Source organism: Eubalaena glacialis, chromosome 9 (genome assembly GCF_028564815.1).
Source record: "Eubalaena glacialis isolate mEubGla1 chromosome 9, mEubGla1.1.hap2.+ XY, whole genome shotgun sequence".
Taxonomy (NCBI): Eukaryota; Metazoa; Chordata; class Mammalia; order Artiodactyla; family Balaenidae; genus Eubalaena; species Eubalaena glacialis.
Window position 1 is genome coordinate 18361725 of NC_083724.1, and position 14102 is coordinate 18375826.

The following is a 14102-nucleotide window of genomic DNA, read 5'->3' on the forward strand; positions in this document are numbered from 1 at the left end:
CACCTGCTCCTCCCACAGTCTCCCATCCTGGAAAAGGCACCGACGCCCACGTGCCCTGTTACTCAGGCGCAAACACTTGGAGTTATCCTTGACTAGTTCTGCCTCTCATGTCCACGTCCAAACTGTCAGCAGATCCTGTTTTGAGAATATTCCTTGAAAGTACATCTACCTTAAAATATATCCACCTTGAAAATATATCCATGATTCAAAAATGTTTCAACACCCTCAGTTGACCTCCAAGTTCAAGCAGTATCCTCCCTCACCTGGGAGACGGCAGACCCTCAAGACTGGTCTCTGCGTCCCCTCTAACTCATCCCCACCAAGTCCATTCTCCACATAACTGCTGGAATTATCATTTAAAATAAAAACCATATCATACCACCCCCTGCTCCAATGCCACCCCCGATGACATTAACCATCTAAGCATACTTAGAATGAATCCAACATCCTTTCCACTATCAACCCTTTCTGAGCTGGCCTCTGCCGACTTCTGCTATTTCCTACCACGCCCTCACTCACTCCCTCCATCCCTGGCCTGCTTGTTCTCCTTCTAGCACTCCAAGCTTTTACACATCTCCCAGATGTTTGTGTCTGGTTCCATTACTTCACCCAGGTCTCTCGAATCCACTTTGTACATGCATATGTTATTAGTGTATAATGCATGTATAATATTACACATGAAATGCTTATGTTGTTTTCAGTTCTGTATAGCCAGCCGCTAAAACAAGAAACAGTGGCTCCTTTGAACAAGCAGAACAGAGTGTGCCAAGTGTGTGGTAGTTATCACCCTGCCTTTTCCCCACCTCCTGTGGATCCTAGCTTCCCTCTGGGGCCACAAAGAACAGGGCTCTCCGTCTGCTCTGCCAGAGCCTTTAGAGAAGTGAAACCACCAAAATAAAAAGAGAAAGCTTCCTTATCCAGGCTGAGGATGGCAACGGTGATAATGATGATGATGATGTTTTCAACGGGGAGCGGGAGCATGTAGGTGATGGCCGCTGTTTATCAAGTCATTTATTTTATTTTAACGTTTTTATTGGGGTATAATTGCTTTACAATGGTCTGTTAGTTTCTGCTTATAACGAAGTGAATCAGTTATACATATACATATGTCCCCATATCTCTTCCCTCTTGCGTCTCCCTCCCTCCCACCCTCCCTATCCCACCATTCTATCTGGTCACAAAGCACCGAGCTGATCTCCCTGTGCTATGCGGCTGCTTCCCACTAGCTATCTATTTTACATTTGGTAGTGTATATATGTCCATGCCACTCTCTCACTTTGTCCCAGCTTACCCTTCCCCCTCCCCGTGTCCTCAAGGCCATTTTCTAGTAGGTCTGCATCTTTATTCCTCTCTTGCCCCTAGGTTCTTCATGACCATTTTTTTGTTTGTTTTTTAGATTCCATATATATGTGTTAGCATACAGTATTTGTTTTTCTCTTTCTGACTCACTTCACTCTGTATGACAGACTCCAGGTCCATCCACCTCGCTACAAATAACTCAATTTTGTTCCTTTTTATGGCTGAGTAATATTCCATTGTATATATGAGCCACATCTTCTTTATCCATTCATCTGTTGATGGTCACTTAGGTTGCTTCCATGTCCTGGCTATTGTAAATAGAGCTGCAATGAACATTGTGGTACATGACTCTTTTTGAATTATGGTTTTCTCAGGGTATATGCCCAGTAGTGGGATTGCTGGGTCGTATGGTAGTTCTATATTTAGTTTTTTAAGGAACCTCCATACTGTTCTCCATAGTGGCTTATCAATTTACATTCCCACCAACAGTGTATGAGGGTTCCCTTTTCTCCACACCCTCTCCAACATTTATTGTTTGTAGATTTTTTGATGATGGCCATTCTGACTGGTATGAGATGATATTTCATTGTAGTTTTGATTTGCGTTTCTCTAATGATTAATGATGTTGAGCATTCTTTCATGTGTTTGTTGGCAATCTGTGTATCTTCTTTGGAGAAATGTCTATTTAGGTCTTCTGCCCAATTTTGGATTGGGTTGTTTGTTTTCTTGATATTGAGCTGCATGAGCTGCTTGTAAATTTTGGAGATTAATCCTTTATCAGTTGCTTCATTTGCAAATATTTTCTCCCATTCTGAAGGTTGTCTTTTCATCTTGTTTATGGTTTCCTTTGCTGTGCAAAAGCTTTTAAGTTTCATTAGGTCCCATTTGTTTATTTTTGTTTTTATTTCCATTTCTCTAAAAATCCTCAACAAAATACTAGCAAACAGAATCCAGCAGCACATTAAAAGGATCATATACCGTGATCAAGTGGGGTTTATCCCAGGAATGCAAGGATCCTTCAATATATGCAAATCAATCTATGTGATACACCATATTAACAAATTGAAGGAGAAAAACCATATGATCATCTCAATAGATGCAGAGAAAGCTTTCGACAAAATTCAACACCCATTTATGATAAAAACCCTCCAGAAAGTAGGCATAGAGGGAATTTTCCTCAACATAATAAAGGCCATATATGAGAAACTCACAGCCAACATCATCCTCAATGGTGAAATACTGAAACCATTTCCCCTAATATCAGGAACCAGGCAAGGTTGCCCACTTTCACCACTATTATTCAACATAGTTTTGGAAGTTTTAGGCACAGCAATCAGAGAAGAAAAAGAAATAAAAGGAATCCAAATCGGAAAAGAAGAAGTAAAGCTGTCACTGTTTGCAGATGCCATGATACTACACATAGAGAATCCTAAAGATGCTACCAGAAAACTACTAGAGCTAATCAATGAATTTGGTAAAGTAGCAGGATACAAAATTAATGCACAGAAATCTCTTGCATTTCTATACACTAATGATGAAAAATCTGAAAGTGAAATTAAGAAAACACTCCCATTTACCACTGCAACAAAAAGTCATTTATTTTTATGTCGGGCTCTCTGCTAAGAATTTACAAACCGTTATTCCATTTAATATTCATAATAGCTCTGTGGGGTGGTCCTTATCCCCCTTTTCCAGACGAGGAAAAAGGCCAGCTTGGAGAACTGCGACTTGCCTGAGCTTACAAAGCAAACAAGTGTAGGGGTGGGTACCCCCACCCTAATCCACTTAACTCTAAAGTCTCTTTTTGTCTTATCCTAGTGCCTTTCATCTTTCTTTCCCTTTTTGAAGTTGTTAACTCCAAATTTATTAACCTAGGGAATTCCCCGGTGGTCCAGTGGTTTGGACTCCACACTTCCACTGCAGGGGGCACAGGTCCGATCCCTGGTCGGGGAACTAAGACCCGACGTGCTGTGAGGCAAGGCCAAAAAAAACAAAGAAAGGCAAATTTATTAACCCACATGATCTGTAGAAACACTGGGACAAAGTTCCATCCAGCCCCATAGCCAGTGTCCGTTCCCTGATCCCGTACGCCTCAGCCTGCACACCTTCATGCTGCAGTTTTGAAGTTCCACAGCCAGAGGTCCCTGCCTCTCACAATATGGAGGGGGGGTGGGCTGATGCCATCAGCACGTGGCTAAGTACTCAGTTCCAGCGTTCTCGAGGCTGATCTAGTCTGTCGTTGGGTGTGGTCGCCTCCAAACAGTGCCTCCTACAGCCTTGGGTATCTGAGCAAGACAAGACCTCCGAGGGGTTTGATGGGGAAACTGAGGCCAGCGAGGGGGAGGCTTGCCCCAACCTTCTCAGTCAGTTCGTGGCAGAGCTGGGGCTTAAGGACCCAGTCCTCTGGTTCCAGGGATGAAGCTCCTCCTGCAGCCCAGCATTTTTCTATAGTGCCTACCTCTTCACCTCGGTGTCACCCTCCTCCTTCCCTCCCCTCCCATTCGTCACCACCTCCACCACGTTTTGTTTTCTAGTTCAAATGGTAATGATCTTGCTCTTACACAGCTCCTTTCTACAGGTGTTGGTAAAGGATATTGCCCACCATCCGTCTTTCTTAATCACACTCTGCTCCTGAAACGCAGCCATTTCTAGGGTGAAATACGGCCCCTCTTTAACCGTGTGTAACACCAGTGGGAAAACCCACGAAGGCAGGCCTGCTTTTCTAGATGAAGCACACTCCAAAACAGAGGTTGGAAGATTTTCTTGGGTCTGGGCTGTGGGCGCGCTGTCACTACTTGGAGCCTGCCCAGAGACCTTTGTGTGGGGCTGCAGCTCACTCTCTGGTGCCCTTAGGGACCCAGACTAAAGGCTGAGGTATCTTTTGGGCCCCTAAGAAAGCCTGGAACATAGGTAACTCCAACCTCCAGGCTCTAAGCGGCAGTGAGAGCAATACATTACCCAGCTCTGTGACCACAGGGCCAAGGAAAAGGGCACTGGTCCTCCAAACTACTGAATTTATCACCTACTCTTGTGAAACAGTCAGTGAATGCATACCCTGGGTTCCACTGCACATTTCTCCACTTCACGGCCGAGTGATGGATCGTGAACAAGCCTCTTAACCTCTCTGAGTTCTCAGTTTCCTCATTTATGTAAAGGGAATCATACCCCAGCTGAAAGGGTTGTTCTGAGTGTTAGATGAGAAAATGCAAGCAATGCTCTTAAAGAATGTAAAGAATACTTAATAGTTTTTTCGTAATTGTTAGCACTTGTTACTATAAGTCAGTAAGAAGATTAATGAAGAAGCGCTAACAGAGGAATGAAAATAGAAAAATACCAAGCAGAGAAATTTTTAGGTTTATAGATATTTTTATATTTATTGCTATGATAATAATATAAGGCTCTCACTTGAAGGTATTTTTAGCTTCTTACTGATCCTTTTTTCTCTCCAGTTTCTGTCTTTCCTGAGAATTCTCACCTATATTTTTTCCTTACTTTTTTTTTTTTAACATCTTTATTGGAGTATAATTGCTTTACAATGGTGTGTTAGTTTCTGTGTTTGTTTATAACAAAGTGAATCAGTTATACATATACATATATCCCCATATCTCTTCCCTCTTGCGTCTCCCTCCCTCCCACCCTCCCTATCCCACCCCTCTAGGTGGTCACGAAACACCGACCTGATCTCCCTGTGTTGTGCGGCTGCTTCCCACTAGCTATCTATTTTACATTTGGTAGTGTGTATATGTCCATGACACTCTCTCACTTTGTCCCAGCTTACCCTTCCCCCTCCCTGTGTCCTCAAGTCCATTCTCTAGTAGGTCTGTGTCTTTATTCCCGTCTTGCCCCTAGGTTCTTCATGACCATATTTTTGTTTGCTTTTTAGATTCCATATATATGTGCTAGCATACGGTATTTGTTTTTCTCTTTCTGACTTACTTCACTCTGTATGACAATCTCTAGGTTCACCCACCTCACTACAAATAACTCAATTTCATTTCTTTTTATGCCTGAGTAATATTCCATTGTATATATGAGCCACATCTTCTTTATCCATTCATCTGTCGATGGACACTTAGGTTGCTTCCATGTCCTGGCTATTGTAAATAGAGCTGCAATGAACATTGTGGTACATGACTCTTTTTGAATTATGGTTTTCTCAGGATATATGCCCAGTAGTGGGATTGCTGGGTCGTATGGTAGTTCTATTTTTAGTTTTTTAAGGAGCCTCCATACTGTTCTCCATAGTGGCTGTATCAATTTACATTCCCACCAACAGTGCAAGAGGGTTCCCTTTTCTCCACACCCTCTCCAGCATTTATTGTTTGTAGATTTTTTGATGATGGCCATTCTGACTGGTGTGAGATGATATTTCATTGTAGTTTTGATTTGCATTTCTCTAATGATTAATGATGTTGAGCATCCTTTCATGTGTTTGTTGGCAATCTGTATGTCTTCTTTGGAGAAATGTCTATTTAGGTCTTTTGCCCATTTCTGGATTGTACTGTTTGTTTTTTTGATATTGAGCTGCTTGTAAATTTTGGAGATTAATCCTTTGTCAGTTGCTTCTTTTGCAAATATTTTCTCCCATTCTGAGGGTTGTCTTTTCGTCTTGTTTATGGTTTCCTTTGCTGTGCAAAAGCTTCTAAGTTTCATTAGGTCCCATTTGTTTATTTTTGTTTTTATTTCCATTTCTCTAGGAGGTGGGTCAAAAAGGATCTTGCTGTGATTTATGTCATAGAGTGTTCTGCCTATGTTTTCCTGTAAGAGTTTTACAGTGTCCGGTCTTACACTTAGGTCTCTAATCCATTTTGAGTTTATTTTTGTGTATGGTGTTAGGGAGTGTTCTAATTTCATTCTTTTACATGTAGCTGTCCAGTTTTCGCAGCACCACTTATTGAAGAGGCTGTCTTTTCTCCACTGTATATTCTTGCCTCCTTTATCAAAGATAAGGTGACCATATGTGCATGGGTTTATCTCTGGACTTTCTATCCTGGTCCATTGATCTATATTTCTGTTTTTGTGCCAGTACCATACTATCTTGATTACTGTAACTTTGTAGTGTAGTCTGAAGTCAGGGAGCCTGATTCCTCCAGCTCCGTTTTTCTTTCTCAAGATTTCCTTACTTTTCTAAAAAGGATTTCAAGCATCCCACTAACCGAATGACCTCACATAAGACCCTCCACATTTGGATTCTGGGCTGGCATCTCTCCTTTGATCCATTTCAACCACACTCCCTGAGCGACCACTATATGCCAGACTCTGGGGTATAAAAAGGAACAAGGTCCAAGGTGCATCTCCTAGAAGCTGACAGTCCATGGCGGGGAGGTGTGTGGGGCGTGGGGGAGGGATGGGCACGCAAGCAAATCATTCTTCCTGTAAGTGAAGAGGTTGTACTAGAGCAACAGTATTAAGGATGGGGCTGCCCAGACACCTGATATTGTAAGGTGGGGAGGCAACCGGGGTCCTCTGCTCACCAGAGGGAAAAGAGAGGGAAGAGTCTGGAGACATCCATGTCCTACCCCCACCTGCTTCAATCCAAGAGAACAGCTCTGCTTTCTTCAGTTTTCTATACCCAGATCCCAGAAAAAGTGTAGCTTGAATAGAATGTTTTGCTGCTAGTTTTTTTTTTTTTTAACATTGAACAAAAAGCTTCCTCTCGTCCCTTTATGGGCTGACATCCCAGGATTTGCTCCCAGATGTGTCTGCTTTACACATCATTCACTTTGATCCTTATCATGTGTGTTATTGAGTTAGCTCACGTGGGCCTGGCTGGCCGTCTCCCTGGGTCGCCTGTGAGCTCTGTGGGGGCAGGGTCCCTGCAACTCCCCTGCTTATCCCCAGCCTCCGAGCAGAGCCAGCCATACAGAAGGTGTCCCCTGGACTTTGGCCGACATCTGAGGGTTGGCTGGTCAGTGGAGAACAGAGATCTGCTTTTTCTGTGTGCCTGTGATGGGCAGGAGTGAAAAGCTGAAAAGGATGAAAGAAAGCTCTAGAGAGACAGGTTTAAGTTCAAGGGCAGATAGTATTTCCTGCATGTCTCCTCACGAGGACGTGTGATTCCTAGACCCTTAAAGCAAAAAAGACTGGGCACACACTCAGTCCCACGTTCCCTTGCCCATGCCTCTGGATGCTCTGGGCATTGTGAATGTTGAGGTACCACCTCCTCTTCCAAGGAAGCTGGATTTGAGCCTCACTTTCCAGGTTGTTATGAAGGCACAGGTCTCCCCTGCTGTCCAAAAGTAGAGCATTCCTATGAAACCTTTCATAAGCTGAAATGGTGTAAAGTGAAGAAGCGATCACCTTAGGACACATGTTGCTAACGGATGCAGAGAATAAATCACAGATGCTCACAGACACAGTTCAAAGCTCTGGCAGCTTGATGCTGAGATGCTGAGCGTAGCTCCCGGGTAAGGAGCTTGGTGGTGCCTGTCTCACTGCTCAGGGTGCGAGCTGCTTCTAGAAGGCTCCCTGCAAAACAAACACTGAACGCTGTTTTTGCTTTTCGCTTTTTGCAAAAGTGAAAATCCTCTTCGGATTTCTTTCGATTACTGAAAAGAGGTACAAATGTGGGTCTTTCGCAAAAGCGAACTGGCGTAAAGCGAACTTTTGAAAAGCAGGGGACCCCTGTATACTTGTCAGTTGAGTAGGATAAAACACATTTATTGAGTGTCTTACTTTAATATATAACTTTCTAATGCTTTGCCTCGTTATACCCGGGTTTCTAGCTATCCTCTTGAACGTGGGGATGGGCAGGTCTACTTAGGAAGACAAGGCGAGCACCTGAGCGGGAGGCCTGGCCTTGCACACCTGCACTCACGCAGAGCTCCCTTCCACGCGAGAGGAGGCAGGGGCCCCCGGGAGAGGAGAGAGACTGTGTGTCGGGGTGCGTGACGGGCCATCCAGCATTCAGGGCGCGTCGCTTGCCTGGTGGATTCGCGGAGGCTTCGTCTCCTTTTATATCCTGTGCACGTCTTGGTAAAGTGCTAAATGTTTTGTGCCGGCACAAATGCCCCTTTTGTATCACTCCAGCTCCTGCTGGTGGCTCTTCGCAGCCCACAGTAAGTTGTACATTTATTTCCGCTAGGACTTTTCAAAAAGGAACACGCGCTCTGCTGTACAAGAAAAATCTGTCTCTCCCACCTACCCACACCCTCTCCCCCAGAAGTGAAGCCCAAAGATTAGCTCCCTGGGTGATCTTTTTAGTCTCCTGAAATAACCCGGACTCCGAGGAAGGAGGTGGTGTTAGGAGGCTTCCAAGACGGGGAAGGTTTCCGAAGTCTTGGCTTACTCCCCATTCTTTGCAAAAAGAGGGCGTAGAGGGGCCTTTAGAGGGCTGGGGGAGAGTTATCTCGGAGGACAGTGCTGGAGACATTTGGCTTGGGCCTCGTAGTCTCACTGCAAACACAGAGCTCTGACATTACCTCCAAATTGAGTTCTGGAGCATTTAGTCCCAGAAAAGCACTGGAGGACTGAAAGATGTTCATCACACGGCCTGGATCTCGAGTTTATTTTTATAATCCTGTTTGTTATGTGAATTTTTGAAGAGATGGAAGAGGCCCAGACCTTTCTGCTGTAGAGAACAGATATAGATCCTACTCAACAGGCAGATTGATAACAGACACTCCTTAGCACTTAAACTATGCCAGACCCTGTTCTGAGTGCTTTACACATATTAATTGGTGAAATCTCTGCAATTCCAATGCCTGGGGTAAGTGATGTCATTATTCCCATTTTACAGATGAGGAAACTGAGGCCCAGAGAGCTTAAGTAAGTTGTTGGAGGTCCTACAGCTAGTAAGTGACATAGCCAAGATGGGGGAGCAGGCAGTCTGGCCCCCAGGATGAGGTCTCAACCACAGCATGGTCTGGCCTCTTGGAGATGAGCAGCCTCACCCCCTAACCAGTGTCTGAGAAGAGTCATGCTGTCCCACCTTTCACCTCTTGGTTATATCCCAGACTCTCAGCGTCCTAAGAAGAAACCATCATACGGCCACATAAGAGTACCTGCCCCTACAACATAGGAGCCTCATACAGCCTTAACCCTTGGTGCTCCTGTGTCCTGGAGAGACACAGATTTCCCCCAGTTATTCACATCACTGTTATGCCAGGCCCTGTGGTAGGCACTGGAGCTTCAGCAAAGGCACGAGAATCCCTGTGCCTGTCCTCACCTCGTGCAGGCGAAGGAGAGGGATGGAAGGCACTCACCTTCTGGTGTGATGCTGGCCAGGATGGTAGAGGGATGGGTGCCCTGGGGCATGCAGCAGAAATCCCACCCATGGGAGGCTGATGGGGGCTTCTAGATGCAATTAATAATTAATTACTGAGACTCAAACAATTAGCAGGCATTAGTGAAGCCAAAAGCAGAGGGCGGGAGGGTGGCGAACAGTGTTCCTGGCAGAGACCCGGAGGCAGGTGAGAGCCTGTCCCTTCTTGACTGCCAGCCGCGCCCGTCCCCGGTAAGCCCGTCCACAGGCGCACCTGCCTGGTCATGCAAGCAAAGAGGCTTTCGAGACTTATTTCCTTTGGGCTCCAGACCTCTGCATGGAAGGAAAAGAATATCAAACTAGTCTTGTGACTGTCACATACCACACCCTGATCTGAACTCTCTAACTGTGTCATCTCATTTAATCCTTCTCACAAGGAACCTGAGGCCCAGAGAGGGAATCTGTCTCCTGTCCAGGAAGAGGAGGAGGTGGGCTTGGCATGGAGGTCGGGATATTGCCAAGCCTGGGCCTCTCACACCAGTGCCCTGACATCCGACCTGCCTTTGAGGAGTGATTTCAATGCTACCAGGGAATCCCTGACTGTAAAATTCCAGTTTAGTCCTGGTGGTCTGGCTGAGGCAACACCATTCTCCTGATCATTTATTTTGTTCATTAACCTATGTATAACTGGGCAAGGTTCAGTGCGAGTGATTCAGCCATTCTATGCAAGTCAGCTGGAGTGGTTCACCTAGGGCGAGAGAGGCTCCACTTCCATTCTATGCAAGTCAGCTGGAGTGGTTCACCTAGGGCGAGAGAGGCTCCACTTTCAAGATGGCATTCAAGTTGGTGCTCGCTGCCAGCTGGGAGCTCAGATGGGGCTGCAGGTTGAGGGACCCAGTAACTTTTCAACTGGGCCTCTCCATGGACTGCTTGGGCTCCCATGCAGTATGGTGGTCGAGTTCCAAGAGAGCAAGGTGCATGGGATGGCATTTTATGACCTAACCCTGGAAGTCACAGAGCATCATTTCTACTGTACTTTATTGGTTGATGCAGTCATACACATCAAGCCAGTTTCAAGGAAAAGAGACAGAGACCCTAGCATTCAGTGAAAAGTGTGCCAAGGTCACCTTGGAAGAAGTGTGTGTGGGATGGGAGATGGTGTTGTGGCTATCTTTGGAAAATACAATCTATCACAAATATTTACTATTTACTAGGCACCACTCTAGATGCTAAGTATACTCCAGAAAATAAAACAAAGACCCCTGCCATCATGGACCTTATATTCAAGCAGAGAGGGGTGGGGGGGGGGGGGAGACAGACAATAACATGACAAATAAATAAAGCATGTAGTAAGTTAGAGGTGATAAGCGCTATTAAAAAAAGAGCAGGATAAGGGGGTCTGGAGTGTGGGATGAGAGTAGCAATTTTTTTTATATAGCAAATTCTTATTAGTTATCTATTTTATACATATTAGTGTATATATGTCAATCCCAATCTCCCAATTCATCCCACCACCATCACCCCCCCACCCCCCCACCCCCCTTGGTGTCCATACGTTTGTTCTCTACATCTGTGTCTCTATTTCTGCCTTGCAAACCAGTTCATCTGTACCATTTTTCTAGATTCCATTTATATGCGTTAATACACGATATTTGTTTTTCTCTTTCTCATTTACATCACTCTGTATGACAGACTCTAGGTTCATCCACATCACTATAAATGACCCAATTTCGTTCCTTTTTATGGCTGAGTAATATTCCACTGTATATATGTACCACATCTCCTTTATCCATTCATCTGTTGATGGGCATTTAGGTTGCTTCCATGACCTGGCTATTGTAAATAGTGCTGCAGTGAACACTGGGGTGCATATGTCTTTTTGAATTATGGTTTTCTCTGGGTATATGCCCAGTAGTGGGCTTGCTGGGTCATATGGTAAGAGAGTAGCAATTTTAAATAACATAATCAGAGAGGTTTTCCCAAGAATATGTCATTTGAACAATAAAATTAAATAAGAAGAGAGAATGAGTGTGTATATATCTGGGGAAAGAACATTCTGAGAAGAAGGAACTACCAGTGCAAAGGCCCTGAGGCACAGAAAGCCTGGGGTGTTTGAAGAATGATGAGATCCGTGTTCCTGTGGTAGGAAGTGAGAAGAGCAGTAAGACGTGATGTCAAAGGAGCAGTAGGTGGCCAGATCATTGAAGAACTTTAGCTTTTACTCTGAAAGAAATGGAAAGCTATTGGAGGATCCTGAAAAAAAGAGAAACATGATCTAACCAAATTTTCAAAAGGAACACTGTGGCTGCTTTGTTGAGAATAGACTGCAGAGGAGGGAGGTCGGAGGTGAGGAGGACAGGTAGAAGGCTACTGCAGTAATCCAGGTGAGAGGTGATGGTGGCCTGGGTCTGGGTGGTGGCAGTGGAGGTCGGGAAAAGGGTTTAGATTCAGGAAGCATTTTGAAGTTCATATCTCCTTAAAGAGAGAAAGGGCTCTTCCCCTGCCTCCTCGGAGTTGGCGCGGAGGCGGAGGCTCGGGTGCACTAGAGATTCGGCTCCACCCGTAACCCACCGCCCTGGCCGAGGAAGGCATTGCTGCCGGAGGTGTAATGGACGTTAATACTGCGCCGCAAGAGGTGCTGAAGACCGCCCTCATCCACCATGGCCTAGCACGTGGAATTTGTGTAGCTGCCAAAGCCTTAGACAAGCGCCAAGCCCATCTCTGTGTGCTTGCATCCAACTGCGATGAGCCTATATAGGTCAAGTGGGTGGAGGCCCTTTGTGCTGAGCACCAAATCAACCTGATTAAGATTGATGACAGCAAGAAACTAGGGGAGTGGGTAGGCCTCTGTAAAAGTGACAGTGAGGGAAAACCCCATAAAGGGGTCGGTTGCAGTTGCGTGGTGGTTAAGGACTACGGCACAGAGGCTCAGGCCAAGGATGTCACTGAGGAGCGCTTCCAATGCAAGAACTGATCAAATAAAAAAACCGGGCTCTTGTTCCTCAAAAAAAAAAAAAGAGAGAGAGAGAGAAAGGTAGGTTTCAAGCATGATTCCATAACACCCCCTTATCTGTCCTGTGACATTGGCTAGTCTTTGCAGAGGGAAGAAGGTGGGCTTCTTGTCTTGGCTCCCCCTGAGCCCTCTTTCTTGAGAAATGATTCTTATTCTTTCAGATAATTTCATTGGACTCTTTTTTGTTCCCCACAACTTGTCCTTTAAGCGGTTGGGTGGGGTGTCATACCCACTTCCTGGGGAATGGTAGCCCTATACAATGCTCTGGGACCGTGGTTTTTATGGTGTATCAATGGGGAAAATGCGGCCTTCATTTTTTTTCCCTTCTGAATATTTACAACGTGCACTTCCTCTGAAAAGTCCTGAAGTAAAGACCTTGTTTAACTTAGTTCAGCACATCATTTCTCAAATATATTTGACTCCAGGAACTTTTTCCATTAGCTTACTTCCTCGGAACAATTTGGGAAAGGCTGATCTTATTTCAGTGACCTTCCTCCAAGGAGGAGATCATCAAAGCAGCCAGGTCTCAGTTATCTGCGTGGTTTGGAGCTCCCTGTCCCAAACCAATTTGCCAGGCTGCTCTGGCCTTTCCGGCCTCCTGCCTGCAGTCTCCTCACTTTGAGGTCCTGCAGAGGCTGCCCTTCGCTGGGACAGTGCCGCCCCATCCACATCACTGTCTGCACTGAGATGTCTTGTGCAGGAAAGCTTAAGAGTCAGCACACCGAGGTTGTCCCTGACTCTCGCATTTGTTCCTACAATCATTTACGGGCACTTATTCTATGATGCTAAGCTGTTGGAAGATGCAGAGATGAATCCAAGCTGGGTCTTGCTCTCAAGGTGATTCAGGTACATCAATAGCAGCCATGTAAGGGGAGCTAAAGTAAGAATTGCTATAGGAATAATGCAGCTTTAAGCACAAACACACACACACACACACACACACACACACACACACACAATATCAGTAACCAGAAGAGGGTTTGGGATTCAGAACTTGCAAATTATAGCCACTACGTTTGACCTTGGACACATTTTTTCACACTTCTATCATGGTTTTCAAGAAATCCACAAAAAAAATCTTCATTTGATGTAGTAAATAGTTTTACCGCCGGGCAAGCCAGGAGCTAACCTAAGGCAAAGAAACCCTAAAGAATAGAACCGGACTGCTGGTTCACTCACAGTGTGTAATAAATGTATTGTCCCCTCCCACTTGCTTCCTGTGGAGCCTCAGAACTTAAAGGAGGTGTGGGTGGAGGGGAGAAGAGGAAGGAGAGACAGTGGGTAGAGGGAGGAGGGAGCAGGGAAGGAGCACTTAGGCTGGTGGTGAGAGACTTTTCCTACTGGAGACTCACCCTTGGGACTTTGTGATGGAAACTATTCTGGAAACTGCTGGAGGCTCCTACCCTCCCCAGCTGGGGGTAGCCTTGAGAGGTTGCAGTGGTGGCCAGATGTCCCATCCTCTTCCTCAATCATCTTGTAGGATTAGCTAGTATGAGTGGTGAGCCTCCTGCCTCAAAGAATGGATCATTTCACAGGGCTCTATTTTTTTTCTCTGATTGTGTTTAAACTTTCTGTTTCTGAGGATTA

General features: G+C 45.3%; 1 protein-coding gene and 1 pseudogene across 5 annotated transcripts in view; both read left to right on the forward strand.

Annotated features, from left to right (window-relative positions):
• ASTN2 (astrotactin 2) overlaps window positions 1-14102 on the forward strand; it is a 909948-nt gene that overhangs the window by 512538 nt on the left and 383308 nt on the right. The window lies entirely within an intron of this gene.
• On the forward strand, window positions 12069-12476 carry LOC133098094 (small ribosomal subunit protein eS12-like; annotated as a pseudogene).